General features: G+C 41.4%; 1 protein-coding gene across 2 annotated transcripts in view; it reads right to left on the bottom strand.

The window, feature by feature from the left end:
• slc30a8 (solute carrier family 30 member 8) overlaps positions 1 to 16,968 on the bottom strand; it is a 97,625-nt gene that overhangs the window by 79,841 nt on the left and 816 nt on the right. The gene's annotated exons all lie outside the window — the stretch shown is intronic.

Below are 16,968 nucleotides of genomic sequence, written 5' to 3'. Positions count from 1 at the left end.
GTGGAGCACCTTTACAACTTGGACTACCACCTTCAGAGAGGCCAACATTACTTGGAGCCATAAATTCTTGGCAATTTGCTTCATCTGTGCCCAGTTGTTCATGTCCCAAAGCATGCATTATAACAGGTTGAAATAGGAGCCTTTTGTCAAAATAGGAGATGATAGGATGGTGTCAATAGCTTAAATCTGTTCCAAGTTTCATTCAGAATCAGCACCATGGATAGCATATTTACCATTTATACCACTTGAACTGCCATGGCTCAATGATATGAAATTTTGGGATTTGTAGTTTGGTGAGGTACCAGCACTCTTTGCCAGAGAAGAATAAAGATTTTGTAATTAATGAGGTGTCAAATTGAATTAATTCTACAGTGTAGATGCACCCCAAGAAAAGTTATTTTTGGATACTGATGTGATCACTCGCCATGCCAGCTGGAGAGTTCTGAGAGTTCTACTTCTCAAAGTCTGGGATAGATACACTTTGGACTTCCAAACGAAATCCATTTGCACATTTGAAGGAGGAATCAATTATCAAGGATGTGAGACACACACGACAGCAGTGAACCTTAAGCATTCCAGATAAATTAAAAACCCTTTTATCTCAACTGGAGGAGTCACAACAGAACACATACTTTTACCTTCAAGTTTGCTTTCAAGACCAAGACTTTGATTCTCCAAAGGATGGAGAAAGAATTTTGTAGATATGTCGGATTGGTTTCCTTTTTTGTAAAAAAGTATCTTTTTAATTTGATATTTATATATGCTATTTAATGTTACAGTAATTTGGCGTCTGTACCAGTGAAATACAACACAGGTAAAGATGAAGGCTCTATATTTCTAAAGATCACACATTAAGGAGTAAAGTTGTTCAGCAACCACCAGGAAATGCAGATAAAGTCCTTTGCAAGATATGCATGAAACAACCTGTCCTACAAAGTATGACTTCTACAGACTCTTGTAAAGAATCAACTTTTTAAAGACATAATGCAGGGGACACCAATAGGATAGGTTTCAAGAGCAGGTTTGCTTTTTATCTGGAATAAAATCATAGTCAGATCCTGGATGCCATATAAAGGTAAAGGTTTTCTCCTGACATTAAGTCTAGTTGTGTTGGTGCTCATCTCCATTTCTAAGCCGAAGAACCAGTGTTGTCCATAGATGCCTCCAAGGTCATGTGCCTGGCATGACTGCATGGAGTACTGTTAGCTTCCTGCCTGAGCAGTACATATTGATCTACTCACATTAGCATGTTTTCGAACTGCCAGGCTAGCTGAAACTGGGGTTAACAGCAGGAGCTCACCCCGCTTCCCGGATTCGAACTACCTACCTTTTGGTCAGCAAGTTCAGCAGCTCAGTGGTTTAACCCGCTGCGCCACTGCGGGCATATTTTGGTTTGAATGTTGTACATATTTGGGTTTGAATGTTGTACATATTTTGGTTTGAATGTTGTACATATTTTGGTTTGAATGTTGGACAAGGAAACTGGGAATCAAATCCCTGCTTTGTTATTTGGAAACTACTCGATGGCCTTGAGCAAATCACACTCTCTCAGCTTTAGGGGAAAGCAATGACAATCCTTCTCTGGATAAATCTTGCCAAGAAAGGATCACCATAAGTCAACCTGTAGGTGTATAAAAATTCAAATTTAACTTATTGCCTACATACCTATTATTTTACTTTTCTCCTGTTACGGGATCAAAAACAGCTGAAAATATAAGTAAAGGGAAATAGTTAAAAATATATGCACATGCATGCTATCCCATATCCATCCATCCTTCCTTCCTTTCTTTCTTTCTCTTTTTCATTCATTCATTCTACTTATCTACCTATCTATTTTCCTGTCTGCCTGCCTACCAACCTATCTACCTGTTTATCCTTTTATTGATTCATATCAACAAACCAAAAACTCTTACAAGTTAATGTTTTCATCCAGTCTTTTGTACAGCTAATAGATCTTAATTACACATTCAGACCCCATCACACTTTGCATTCAACACCCTGTAGTTACAACAATATATTATTACTGAGAAAATCCACCCCTTATTACTGTGAGCTAAACCAAAGGGAACAGGGAAGCTGTGTGTTGGGGGTTTGGCATATGGTATTATTATTATTATTAGTAGTAGTAGTAGTAGTAGTAGTAGTAATACAGTAGACTCCTAGTTAACTAGAACTCAAGCAGCCAGAACTTTCAAACAACCAGAAAAAATTGAAGAAATAAGAGGTTAAATGAAAATCAAAATCAAATTTATAATACAGTAACACAGTAACTAAAAGGAAATTAAGAAAAATAATGGCAAATATAATTCAATATATTTCAGTATTAATATCAAGTAAATACACAGTTTATAGTATGGTATAGTATGGCATATAGTCTTAGGCCTATTTTAATAGTAACTCTCAAACAACCAGAAACGACATAGGTCCCAGTTAACTGAGAGTCCACTATAATTATAAACCAGCTATAAAGCTGCTATCCAGCATCTGATATTTACTTTGCTTTGCTAATGTTTTGCTAATAAGAATATTTATGCTCCTTGGCCTCAGAAACAGTTTCAGATCTCAGAAAAATAGTTATCCATTCTGTGGAAGGAAGAGAAAAAAAGCACAACTCTTGACTGAAAATTACTTGGAACTACAACACTTGGAATTCCCAGTCATATCAATCAGCTTGAGCTGACAGGCTTTAAGCTCCTATTCATGCTAGCTTCTGGAATACTTCTTTTATCTGGCCTCCTGTCAGCCTTTCTGCAAATGGCTATATGTCCTGCAGAATTTATGTCAAGGAGTTTGATAGCTCTTTTTCTTTCTCCTTCCTGCTGCTCACCTGCCCTTTGTGCCTACAAAGCATGGTCATGTACTCCATGGCCCACCAAAGAATGCCCAACAGAAAAAGCTGTTCAAAAGAAAGGAGCAATATGGAGTCCTCTGCTTCAAACAACTCCAAACAAATCCAAACAATTTTGGATTGCCCAACTTGATTGCAATTTGCTAAATGTGAAAGAGGTGCTGTAAAATGGATTGGGTAGTAGTAATACTTGGATTAGATAAGCAATAAAGACTGCCAATATGGTGTACAACTCTGGAAATCAGGGTTCAAGCCCTTTTCGGCCATGAAACCAACTGGATGACCTTCGGCAAGTCCTCTTCAAATTGCAACCCCTCTCCAAACAAATTTCGAGAGAACCCTATGATATATTATCTTAGTTCACCGTAGGTCACAAAGGACTTGAAAGCACACAGAAACCAAAACAAAGCATATTTAGTGGACATCTTCTGTAGATAATTGGAAGGCTGTATTTGGTTCCATAGAATCATAGAATAGTAGAGCTGGAAAGACCACATGGACTATCTTGTCCAATCCCCTGCCATGCAGAAAAAGCACAGTCAAAGCACCCCAAACAAATGGCCATCTGCCACCCAGCCTCAAAGTTCCGGTGGGATCTCCTTTCGTGTAATTTGAACCCATTGCTCCGAGTCCTAGTCTCCAGGGCAACAGAAAGTAAGCCTGCTCCCTCTTTATGTCACCCTTTCAGAAATTTAAACATGGCTATAAACATGGCCGTGGTAGCACAGTGCGTTAAAGCGCTGAGCTGCTAAACTTGCGGACCAAAAGGTGCCAGGTTCAAATCCCGGGAATGAATTGAACGCCCGCTGCCAGCCCCAGCTCCTGCCAACCTAGAAGTTCGAAAACATGCCAATGTGAGTAGATCAATAGGTACCGCTCCGGCGGGAAGGTAATGGCGCTCCATGCAGTCATGCTGGCCACATGACCTTGGAGGTGTCTACGGACAATACCAGCTCTTCAGCTTAGAAATGGAGATGAGCACCAACCTCCAGAGTCGGTCACGACTAGACTTAATGTCAGGGGAAAACCTTTACCTTTACCTTATAATGTCTCCTTTCAATCTTTTCTCCTGCAAGCTAAACATGCCCAGCTTTTTAAGATGCTTCTCATAGGGATTCATGGTCTCCAGACCTTTGATCCTTTTAGTTGCCCTCCTCTGGACACCTTCCAGCTTGTTAATATCCCTCTTGAATTGTGGTGCCCACAACTGAACACCGTAATCCAAGTGAGTTCTAATCAAAGCAGAATAGAGAGGCACCATGACTTCCCTAAATCTAGACCAGTGGTTCCCAACCTTTGGGTCTCCAGGTTTTTTGGACTTCAGCCCCCACAGTTTTTAACAGCTGGTAAGCTGACTGGAATTTCTGGGAGTTGAAGTCTAAAACACCTGGAGGCCCAAAGGTTAGGAACCACTGATCTAGACAATATACTGCTTTTGATGCATCCCAAAATTCCATTGGCTTTTTAGCTGCTGCTAAAGCCCACTATGACTCCAAGATCTTTAGCCATGGCAGCTAAAGTAATAGTTGGTCTCATAAAGTGGAATCGTTGTGCTATAATATCTCATTAACCAAATGAGTACCTAGCTACACTTATACCAACCAAATTGAACTCTGAGAGAATGGCACCCTAATCATGCAAATTGTAAGGACCAGAATAATTAGGAGAATTTATATTATAGTAAGAATTTATATTACTGTATCTGTGGAGGATATGTTCCTGACCAGAGCATAGTTGGCCAGTGAAATATAGCAATCTTGATGCAATTGTCCTGATTTACCTGCATTCAGTCCACTGCTGGAATATGGGTCTAACTAACACAACACAATGTTGGCACTATGTTTCCCCTCTAATTGCCATAGCTGCTTCCTATGGACTCCTGAGGCATGTGGTTTGGTGAGAACTACAGCTCTCTAGCTGAGAAGTCCAACTACTCTTTATATACTGCAGATCCCAGGTCCATAGAATGAAGCCATGGCAGTTAAAGTGAAATCAAAGTGCTATAATTGTTTACTATGTTTCAGCTAAGGTGATACAGATCTCAACAGTAAAAAAAAAAAGGTTCCCACTTCTATTGAAAGAGGGGAATGGATTTTAACCCCCGGCTTGTGAAATGTAACAGTAGCGCTAGCTTCTAAATTATAGAAATGCTGTGCTAGCTGTCTTTGCCCAACAAATAGCCTTGGTAATCAAAAGCATTTGTTGGGGAAAGAAAGTTAGCACAGCGTTTCTATAATTTAGAAGCTGGTGCTGCTGTTAGATTCCACAGACAACAGTGAAAATCTTCACTTTCTCAGAGGTATACTGCAACAATGAATACTGTAATCATGTTTTCCCTTATAGAAAGTTGTATTTTTCTTTTAACACCCGAGCTCCCCAATCATCCCAGCTAACATGCTAGGAGACCATGCTGCATAGGGATGACTAGGGGCTATAGTCCAAAAAAGTAAGTTTTCTAAACTTTGATAGGGCTACAGAGATACTCATTCCCAAAAGCCCAACCTTCCCCCTTCAAGTGAAAGGATCTGATTTATTTCAATAGTTTTGTTAGTGAGAGATTGTACCAAAAATGCAAAGGAATGACAGCAAATCTATTTTGTGACTAAAGTGACAAATAACATGTTACTATTCACCATGAAGCCGGTGTACTAAGTCCAGGTTTGCTAACTATTTAGGACAATTTAGACTGTAAATCCTATGTGACCATCAGCTGTGTTAGCTGAGGCTGATGAGGGCTGGAGGAAACATCTGGAGAGATCCAGATTAATTTTTGTTACATTACAACCCCTGTAGCTTCTAGGGATATGTTTCCAGAATTCACTTGGGTTTAAATGAGTCTATAGTGATCATATAATGCAGTTCCAGCAGGCCTACCCAGTCCATTTTAACTATGACTTTTAAATCACATTCCATGTTTATTTTTTTTAACTTTTGTCTTGTGTATTTTAATATGTTTATGTTTTAATATATGTTTTTATGGTTGCATTTTAACTATGTGTTAACATGTGATTTTACAGATGTACTTAACTGTGTTGTGCCCTGCCTCAAGCCAAAAGGAGAGACAGGTAAGAAAAATATGATTATGACGATGATGATGATGATGACGACGATGATGATGATATTGATGATGGGCTACACTACACATGTAGCCTGCTATCAAGTGTACAGTCTTCGATATCAATGCATTTCAGCATGGTGTCCGCAGACTACTCTTAATCCACATGCTGTTCGTTGATGGTTCCTGGCAAATTTCTAGGCAATGGGCACAAACATGGTAGGTGTCCTTGGCACAGTGAAAAAAAGTAATTGCTGGTTCCATATCTCAGATTGCTTAAGAAACAAAAAGCAATAACACAACCAAAGCTTCATATATGCCCAGCACCAAGCTTAGGGGGAAAAATCTTTTTAGGTTATGACTCCCAGAATTCTCCATGGTGGGTAGAGGATTTTAGAAATTGTAGTCCACAAAAGGGATTTATGCCCACCAGAGAGAGAGAGAGAGAGAGAGAGAGAGAGAGAGAGAGAGAGAGAGAGAGAGAGAGAGAGAGAGAGAGAATTTTATTGTTATTTTTCTTGATGTTGTCAGTATGGTATTTATTTACAGTCCACCCTTTCCCCACTTCGGGATTCAAGGCAGCTCACAACAGTTAAAACAAATGCACAGTATAATCGCTATATCTGCTGGGGATAGCTTTCAGGACTCCAAATATGAGAAACCATGGGCAACTTTTAGCAGAATCATACCGTACAATTCTCCAGAGCATCTAGAAAATGCCAAGAGAGGACATGCTTTGTCATACCAATTTTTTACTATAGATGGATAATGTTCTATTTTGGCAAAATCTAACCAACTGGTTTTTAAAATATATTTCAAATCTATTTCCTCTTTTCCACTCCTTACTGTTTGGGATTTGGAGAAAGAAGAAGAGAGTGAAGTGATCTATAGTAAAAGCTCGACCCAATAGTAAATTTATACAGCTCATCCCTAAATGCTCCTTGACTGCTTTCATCTTTTTTCCCTTTTAAGTAAGCCTGTGTACCAGGCTCTAGACTTTTTGATTTGTAACCACAGTTACAGGCATTACGCATTTCATACGGAAAAATGTACATGCCGTCAGCTTCAATGCCGTGCCGCCACTCGAGCCCACTTCTTTGATCTTGAGAAGGAGTCACTGGTGTATAAATGCCCCCATCTGGCCTCTCCTGCGATCAGTGCCGGAATCATTATACCAACTGTCCTAAGTGTGAGGATAATTGTAGAAACTGGGACTTTTGATTCTGATCAGCCTCGGCACAAAAAAAGGAAACGAATGTGGGTTGCCTCCCCCTCCAACCATATGGATCCTGTGACCGTTTTTGTTTTTTTGCTGTGATGTGGGATGTTTCCTTCACTATGTGGAAGAACTCTGAGCTAATTTTTGGATCTAGTTGCATTCCTCCACTTCCTCTTCCCTATGTCCTCCTCCTCTATTACTCCTTCCTCCTTCTTGACTTCCTGGTCCTTCTGGTTCTCCACTTCCTACTCTTCCTTCCCTTTCATCTCTTCCTTCCATTCATCCTCTTTCTCATCTGTTCAACTTCTCCCTCTTTCTCCTTCTTCCTTCTCCATCCTTTTGTCCTCCTGATCCTCACCTGCTTCTTTTTATTCTTTCTCCTCCTCCTTCCTAGTTCTCCATCCTCTTGTCTTCCTGATCATCTCCTTCTTTCCGTTTTTCTTTCTTCCTCCTCCTCCTCCTTCCTTTCCTCCCTCTCCTTCCTCTTCTCCTCCTGATCCTTTCTTCCCTCCTGCATTTCTTTCTTCCTATTTTCCTCCTCCTTTCCCCTGGTCTTCTTGCTTCTGTTTCCTCCTTCCACTCTTTCTCCATTGCAGCACACCAAAATACTTAGGAGTTTCCCTAGACCGTGCCCTGAATTACAAGAAGCACTGCTTGACTATCAAGCAAAAAATCGAGTGCTAGAAATAATATCATATGAAAGCTGACTGGCACAACCTGGGGATCACAACCAGACACAGTGAAGGCATCTGCCCTTGCGTTTTGCTACTCTGCTACTGAGTACTCATGTACAGTGTAGAATAGAACTCACTGTGCTAAAACAGTGGATGTGGCTCTTAATGAGACATGCAGCATTATCACAGGATGTCTATGCCCTACACTGCTGGAGAAATTATACTGTTTAGCTGGTATTGCACCACCTGACATCTGCTGGGAAGAAGCAGTTAGCAATGAAAGGACCAAGGCATTGACATCTCTGGCCCATCCTCTGTTCGGATATCCGCCAGCATGCTAATGCCTTAAATCAAGAAATAGTTTTTTAAGATCTACAGAGATACTTGCAGGAATATCTCAGCAAGCCAGAGTCCAAAAGTGGCAGGCTAAAATCAGGAACCTCAAGCTATGGCTGATACCAAATGAGAGACTCCCTCCTGGGCACATAGAAGACAGGGTGACTTGGAAGCCACTGAACAGACTGCGCTCTGGCACCACGAGATGCAGAGCCCACCTTAAGATATGGGGCCACAAAGTGGAGTCCACGACATGCATGCGAGGGTGGAGAAGAGCAAACCACAGACCACCTACTACAATGCAGTCTGAGCCCTGCCACATGCACAGTGGAGGACCTTCTTATAGCAACACAAGAGGCACTGTAGCGGAAGCCAGATTTCCCCTCTTCCCGGCTTCTCGTGTGTCTGTGCGGACGCAGTGGAAGTAGGAGACAGACAACTGGAGGTTTTTTCCAAAGAAAGCAGTTTACTAAAGTTCCTGCAGCTGCAGAGGTTCATCCCACGCACAACTAGATGCTGAAAAGGGAGAACCCCGCAGACAGGGTCAAGTGTCTATTTATACAATTCAGTGGGTTCAGTTTACGACCGCCCACATATCAAACCATTGGTGCATATTTGTGGTGCAGTATTACATTTCATTACTTTCGTTTCTCTCAAAACACATGATTTCGGGGAAATCATGTGATAACCCATCGGCTGTGTTCCTGGCCTGCTCGTACCTCCTTATATGGCCATTTCCTCCTACCCCTTCATTCCTGCCTTATTCACCCATTTTTTTTTTTTCCGAAGCGTGTATACAAAAGCTGAAGCAAACTAAATGAGCAGACTTATGGGTCCCTCCAATCCCTTCTAGCTTGCAGCCAAGCTATCTTTTCAGTGGAAAATGAGCGCAGAATAGCATTTGTACATAGTTTCATCACCAGAGGTAAACAACACATGAGGATTAAAAATATTAATCAGGTTTTAGAAAGGACATAGTCCACAGTAGAATTCTGATCTAGCCCAGTCATTTGGCTTCTTCCGATGATGGATTTGTTGCTATGGCCCGAGGTGGCCATTCACATACATGTCCAACTTTCAGGTCTTTTCAGTCTTTGGCATAAAGTCAAACTGGGGGTGTGTTTCCTCTTCCTTGATCAAAGGAATAATGTTCAGTTAATTTGAAGAAAGTCTCTTTGTCCAATCAAGTCTCTAGTCTCTAAGAATTGTCTCTGTGTAAAGAAAAGTCTGTAAAGAAAATCTCCATCTCTCACAGGGCTTTAGCTGTCATACCCAGTATACCCAGCGTGTGGCGTGGGGTAGACTTAAACTGTTTTGGATTCCAAAACAGGCCTTCCAGTAATAATGCCTTATGGATCTCCATTTTGGAAAACAGGCCTCTCAGTAACAATGCCTTATGGATCTCCAATTTAGGAACAGGAGTCCAAAAAGCTGAAAAAGAAAGCAGGAAGACAGTGAGAGAGAATGGGGGAGGGGGAACGGATTACCCATCTGTCGATCATCCTGTTCGGCATCACTTTTGTCTCAGCCAATCTTGTTGAAATCCCTTGTCTCTCCACGGGTGGGGCAGGTAGGCCACTATTCAGCTCCCAAACGACCCCTCCATGGCCTCTTGAGAAATGATTCCTCCATGGGCCTTCTTTCGCGATCTGCAGTAATCCTTTTTACTCTGGTCCTGCTGCAATGGTTAACTTATTTTATTCTTTGTCACATTGCCTCCGTGCTATATCCTCCTTTTGGCTTAAAAAGCAAGGTTGTTAGATGGCATATGAAAAAGTCCCTCATTGTCTCTCAAATCCGGCAAAAATCCGAATTATTTGCAATGTCCCATTACAAAAGGTCCTATCCAGGAGAGTTGGGTCAAAATAGAAAATTGTATGTTGTTGAGTTGGTCAGCCCTTACAGCCTCCAGCCTGATGCCACACTCCATCACAGCCTTAACACTCAGCAACACCTATAGGCCCTCCCAGGCCTCTCAATAAACATGTCTCATAGACTTCTGGGTTTATCCCATACAGGAGTTCAGGACCTGTAGCAAAAAACAATGAGAGGGAAAAGAAGGGGAGGGAAATACTCATCCTTCCAGGCTGTATGGCTCTTGAAGCACTCTCTCTAGTCGTTTCGCTCACATCCACGGCAGGCCTCCTCAGAGGTTGTGCCTTTGACAACACACTCATCTGTCTTGAAATCCAACAAAATCTTTCTTCTCCACATCTTTTTCTTTTCTTTTCCGCAAACGATTTAACAATCGTCTATCCACTTGCTGCAATGCAATCTTCCACTCCAGTCCTGCTGCAGTGTTAAACTTACTCAATTCCCCTTTTACACCGACTCGTTGAACAGATCAAAATTTGTTAGTAACACACGTTGAAAAGCCTCCTGCCGCTTCTCAAATCTGGCAAAATCCAGGCTGGGGGCGATGGAAAAATGCCCCTATTTGCATGATCTAATGTCCCGTTTACAAAAGTCCTAGTCCTCCCTTTCTGTAACCTTTAGAAAGAGTTGGGCCAAAATCACAAAGTCCAGAATCCAAATCTCACAAAATTATTATGAAGCAACATGAGACGTAGCCAATTATATCATGTCTTTGGTTCTCAAAAGGATAACTTTTTATCACTTGGGCACTAGCTCCCTTTTTGAATAAAATGTCAATCAAAAATTTAAAAATCAATGTCAGTTCTTAATCCTTCTGTGTCAGGAATATGGGGTCAATTTTTTTCAAAAATAAATATTATTTTTTTTTGCACTGCCAACTTGTGACAGTTTTCCATACAAAGTCTCTACAACCAATAACTCCTCTCCTTGTCCTCTCCCTTCAGCATCCATCTCCTTTCCAAAACATTCATTCACATTCCTTCTCCTTCTTCTTGACTCACCAAGATCACCTGTATTCCAAAGTGCTGCAAAAAAGAACCTCCAACATTTCCCTATAACCTGTAAGGGGTTTAAACAGTCTGTAGAACAGAAAAAGGGGGAGTAGCCCACAGAGGCTTGAGTTTTCAAAAGTACACTTGTTCAGGCTCATTTTTTTTTTTCTTGAGATTCAATTTCTGGGCAGATGTCCAGCTCTTATCTGTTGTATCACCATGTTCTCTAAAAACACTGAAGCATTGTTCTTTCAAAACAAGGATTTTTTTTTTCAAGCCTAAGACCATTTTTTTTCCCCCAAAAAAAATATCTACAGCTTCCGAATTGCTTCTGAACAAATCTACTAACATTGTTTATAACTCTTTATGCATTTTGAATTCAACACATACATCTCATTCACACAAGGTCCACAGGAATTCTGATTAGTGGTTAGTTGTTTAGATAAAGTCACACACTCTCTCTCAGCTCATGAAACATTCTCACCCAGTTGTCCCAAAACAAGTTCAAAGCAAGGATTTAAGTTCCAGGTGAAAGACAGAACCCCAATAATATATATATATACACACATTTACATCATCATTTTCTTTCTTTCTTTTTTTCATATTAAATTCACATTACATTTTTAAAACTTCACTAGTTCACAGCGGCTTTCATTGACCTTGGCTGTCCACTGGAATTCCATTATCTTTCTCTGGGCATTTCGCCTGAGTTTAACCAGAATGACAGGGAAGAAACATTCTAACAGACTTATCGTTTTACCTTGGGCTGTCTGCCAAGATTTTCCCACTATCTTTTTGGCATGAGGCCCAGGTGCAAAGGAAAACTTTTTAAGAAAACAGCCTTTGTTCCTCAGAAATAACAAGGAAAACTTTCTGAGCCTCAACACCACTTTAACAGCCTCCCTCCCTTTTTCTCGCCTCTCTGCAGCTTGTCAGCAAAAGCAAACTAACACAGACAGACCCTCTTCGAATCAGATTTTTTCAACCGTAATAAAACATTTCTAGATATTTGTGCTCAACATTTTTTGTGTAAATCTATAGACTCATTTTTCATTTTCACTTCAATATTACCACGAAACATGCAGAACTTGAAACTCATTATTCCCCACACATGACAAAGAAATCAAACAGTTTTTTTTTCTTTCCCCGGGAGTTGCGACTCCTCATGAGCCCTGCACGACTTGGTCTTGGGGCACCCTCACAAGTCTTGTTCTCTGGGGAATTCCTTCTACGGCTCTACTTGCAACTGAGCCGAAATTGTCTAACATACACTGTAATGGGGTGGTGGATTTGAACCCACTGCCTCCCATCCTGCCTAATAGAGGGGACTGCCTTGGACTGGGCACCTGGACACTCAACGGTGTGTGTCAGGAATCACAAGACAGAACCCCTTTATACCTCCCTGGGAACCTTTGTGTCCCTCCCGGCGCTGGTAACTGTGTTCCCTTAGTGTCTCATTTAACCACTATACTTGCCAGATTGCTGTAGACGTCGGACCAACCTTCGCCCCTGGACTTTTCCCTGGATCCTTTTCCTCCTGGCTGGTTTCCTTGGAACCTCGCTGTCATTGCGGCTCCCACCGTCGGCCGGCATTGGCATCAGAGGCAAGCACCGCAGCCGGTCTTACAATATTCAGGGGCCCCTTCTCGTCTCACGGTAGTTGCCTCCGGCCCCCACCGCCGAGTTGGGACCGTCCCGCCAACGGGATCCGTCTCCGATCTCCTGGCCCGTCTTATTGTGGAATCACGTCGGGGTCACCAGAAAATGTAGCGGAAGCCAGATTTCCCCTCTTCCCGGCTTCTCGTGTGTCTGTGCGGACGCAGTGGAAGTAGGAGACAGACAACTGGAGGTTTTTTCCAAAGAAAGCAGTTTACTAAAGTTCCTGCAGCTGCAGAGGTTCATCCCACGCACAACTAGATGCTGAAAAGGGAGAACCCCGCAGACAGGGTCAAGTGTCTATTTATACAATTCAGTGGGTTCAGTTTACGACCGCCCACATATCAAACCATTGGTGCATATTTGTGGTGCAGTATTACATTTCATTACTTTCGTTTCTCTCAAAACACATGATTTCGGGGAAATCATGTGATAACCCATCGGCTGTGTTCCTGGCCTGCTCGTACCTCCTTATATGGCCATTTCCTCCTACCCCTTCATTCCTGCCTTAGCACTGCAAGTGGCCAGCTACTGGTCAAAGGACATTTAGTATAATGCCAAGTTTTTAACTTTGTTTGTGTTTGTAAATACATTACAACTGTACCCTTTTTGCTTTTGCTTCTGACACGATAAATACTCTTCCTCCTTGCTCTCCTACTTGTCTCTCCTTCCACATGCTTGTCCTTCCTGATCTTCCTCCTTTTTCCTCTCTACTCCACTTCCTCCTGCGCCTCATCCTCTTTCTTTCTTTTCCATCTTCTTCCTTGTTGCGGATTGTAGATGATAGAGAGAGGCTCTTATGTGAGCCCAGAGTCACCCTGCAGAATGATGCACCACTCAGTTTTGCAGAACAAATAACACAGGAACCTTTACTAAATCCAAGAGATCAACAGAACAATGGTATTTACAACAGCCCCTCTGTTTGCTTACAGAAATAAGCAGTCATAAGCAGTTCTTTCTTAGTCCATAAATCAGTGAAGACTAACAGTAAAACAAGACCTCAGAAATAGTCAGGCCTCTCTGAGTACAGAGCCATCTTCTTTTCGGCCAGTACTCAGTAGAATCACACACACACAGAGAAATCTGTTTAAACTGGTTCTCCAGCAACATGACGACAACAGTTACAAACCAATTCCCAGGTCCTTGCAAACTCAGCCAATCGGCTTCATGCATTTGATTTTCCAGTTAACACACATATAGTATCTTTGTAAACCATGACATTCCTCTCCTCCTCCCGCCTGCTCTTCCTCTACTTGGGAGTACAATTTAACCTCGACGTCTGCAGGAGCAGAACATGCAGTTTCATTGATCTACTTCTGACAAAATATAGTCTCTCTAGTATTTTCTAGGTCCTCTGATACACTTATAAGGAATTCCTAGGCTGGAAGGCCATCCTTTCTATAGCATTCACTATTAACCACAGTTTTGTGTATCCACATGAAGTCTGGGAACATATCCCTTGTGAATTCAGGAGGTGATACTGTATTGACTTTTCTGATTACAGCTCTCAGAATCCTCCAACCAACTTCTATAATCTGATTTAAGAAACCTGAACTATGAAATAGACAGAATTATTAATATTTATTATTATTGAATATTCATCATCTGGTTTTGAAGACTAACTGGACAATTTCTATTGCAATTGCTATTGCAAGCTCTGTTCTTGGAAGTTACAATGGCCCCTGAAATCCCGAACATGATTGATATCAGGAAGATAGGTTTATATCATTGATTCTATATTTGTGTACTTGTTCATATATTTGTCTGTACAAGTGTATACTGAATGATATATTGCCATGCTTTGAACATGCTGATATTGCTTACTTTGGCAGGGAATTTTGGGAAAGCTAAGAACGTTTCTTTAGGCCTGGCAGATTTATTATGTGGCTGGAAGCAATTAGTGCATGGCCAGTTTAATCTCAAGGGTGTATCTAGAGTGTAGACTTAATGCAGTTTGACACCACTTTATGGAATCATGGGAATTATAGTTTAACAAGGTCTTGTGCTAAAGAGTTTTGGCACCTCACCAAACGACAACTCCTGGAATTTCATAGCATTGAGCCATGGCAGTTAAAGTGGTGTTGGACTACATTAATTATACGGTGTAGCTGCACCCAAGGTTGTTCTAACATGATGGTTTATGTGCCAATGGGCAAAATGCCTGTGCAAATGGAATTGAAGCTGAATGTTGGAAAAATAGCTTGAAAGTTACTATAGTGTTTGAGTTGGATTGCCTATGAACGTATTGCACAGTTTCTATTTGCCACACCCGACAACATCCAGTGTACCGCTAGCAGCTCTTGTTATCTGAAAAAAGAACATTACTTTCTGATCTGAATAAGGATTCCAGGCTTTGATGTTCTTTAAAGGCGCAATGCAGAGATGCTGATACAGCGCTAGGAACAGCTGGAGAGTTGGAGCCATTTCTTACTGATCTCCCCTGTGTGCTTCCATAGCGTTCTTTGGGGAACTGCAAATGACATCTCCTGCTGCTTTTACTCTTCTTGCTTTGAGCTAAATCGTACAGGAGATTTTTAAAGATCGTGTGTTTGGGAGATGGTTTGGATGATCTCCTGGGAAGGACCAAAGGGTTCCTATAAAGTTAGGCCCGTTCTACACTGCCATATAACCAAATTATCAAAGCAGATCAAATTCACATTATCTGCTTCAAACTGGATTATATTTATTTATTTATTTACAGTATTTATATTCTGCCCTTCTCACCCCGAAGGGGACTCAGGGTGGATTACAATGAACACATATATGGCAAACATTCAATGCCAACAGACAAACAACATATACAGACAGACACAGAGGCATTTAACATTTTTTTTCCAGCTTCACGATTCCGGCCACAGGGGGAGCTGTTGCTTCACTGTCCAGTAGTAGCTGTACTTCCTCATTCTATTCCTCATGTCTACACTGCCATATAATCCGGTTCAAAGCAGATAATCTGGATTTCATATCACAGTGTAGATGGGGCCAGAGAGAGTGTGAATTATCTAAGGCCAAGCAATGGGTTTCCATGTCTGAGTGAATAACACAATGTAACAAAATGTGAAAGGTTTTGTGTTCCCGTGTGTTGAAGGCTTTCATGGCTGGAAATCAATGGGTTGCTGTGGGTTTTCCGGGCTGTGTGGCCATGATCCAGAAGCATTTTGTCCTGATGCTTTGTTCACATTATGGCAGGCATCCTTAGAGTTTTATATATCTGTGGAAGGTCCAGGGTGGGAGAAAGAACTCTTACCTGTTTGAGGCAAGTGTGAATATTACAGTTAATCACTTTGATTAGCATTGAATAGACTTGCAGCTTCGAAGCCTGGCTGCTTCCTGCCTGGGGGAATCCTTTGTAAGGAGGTGTTAGCTAGCCCTGATTATGTCTTGTCTGGAACTTCTCTGTTTCTTGAGTATTGTTCTTTATTTACTGTCAGGGCCAGCTAACACCTCCCAACAAAGGATTCCCCCAGGCAAGAAGCAGCCAGACTTTGAAGCTGCAAAGCTTTTCAATGCTAATCAAGGTGGCCAATTGCAGGAGATAATGCTTCTGGAACATGGCCATACAGCCCGGAAAACTCACAGCAACCCAGTGATTCCGGCCATGAAAGCCTTTGAGAACGCAGTATTATTTCCTATTTAATTGTGCGGTACTTATAGTAGAGTCTCACTTATCCATGCTAAACGGGCCGGCAGAACCTTGGATAAGCGAATATCTTGGATAATATGGAGGGATTAAGGAAAAGCCTATTAAACATCAAATTAGGTTATGATTTTACAAATTAAGCACCAAAACATCATGTTATACAACAAATTTGACAGAAAAAGTAGTTCAATACGCAGTAATGTTATGTTGTAATTACTGTATTTACGAATTTAGCACCAAAACATCACGATACATTGAAAACATTGACTACAAAAATGCATTGGATAATCCAGAACCCTGGATAAGCGAGTCTTGGATAAGTGAGACTCTACTCTTTGAAAGTAAGGAATGGTGGGAGTTGAAGTCCAAAAACCCCTGGAGGGAGGGCCCAAGTTGGCCCATGCCTGATCTGCACTGTAAAATTAATGCAGTTTGAGACCACTTTACCTGCCATGGCTCAATGCTGTCGAATCATGGGATTTGTAGTTTGCAGAGGCACCAGCACTCTTTGGCAGGGAAAGTTAAAGTCCTTATAAAACTACAACTCTCATGGGTTCATAGAACTGAGCCACAGTAGTTAAAGTGAGAGTCAAACTGCATTATTCTTACAATGTAGAAGCACTCTGAGTTTAACAGTTTCTTTCATTTTACACAACCTGTAAAACATAATATA

This window comes from Anolis carolinensis, chromosome 4 (assembly GCF_035594765.1).
Source record: "Anolis carolinensis isolate JA03-04 chromosome 4, rAnoCar3.1.pri, whole genome shotgun sequence".
In the NCBI taxonomy this organism is placed as follows: domain Eukaryota; kingdom Metazoa; phylum Chordata; class Lepidosauria; order Squamata; family Dactyloidae; genus Anolis; species Anolis carolinensis.
Note: the sequence above shows the minus strand (reverse complement) of the source record. Positions and strands in the feature narration are given on the sequence as shown.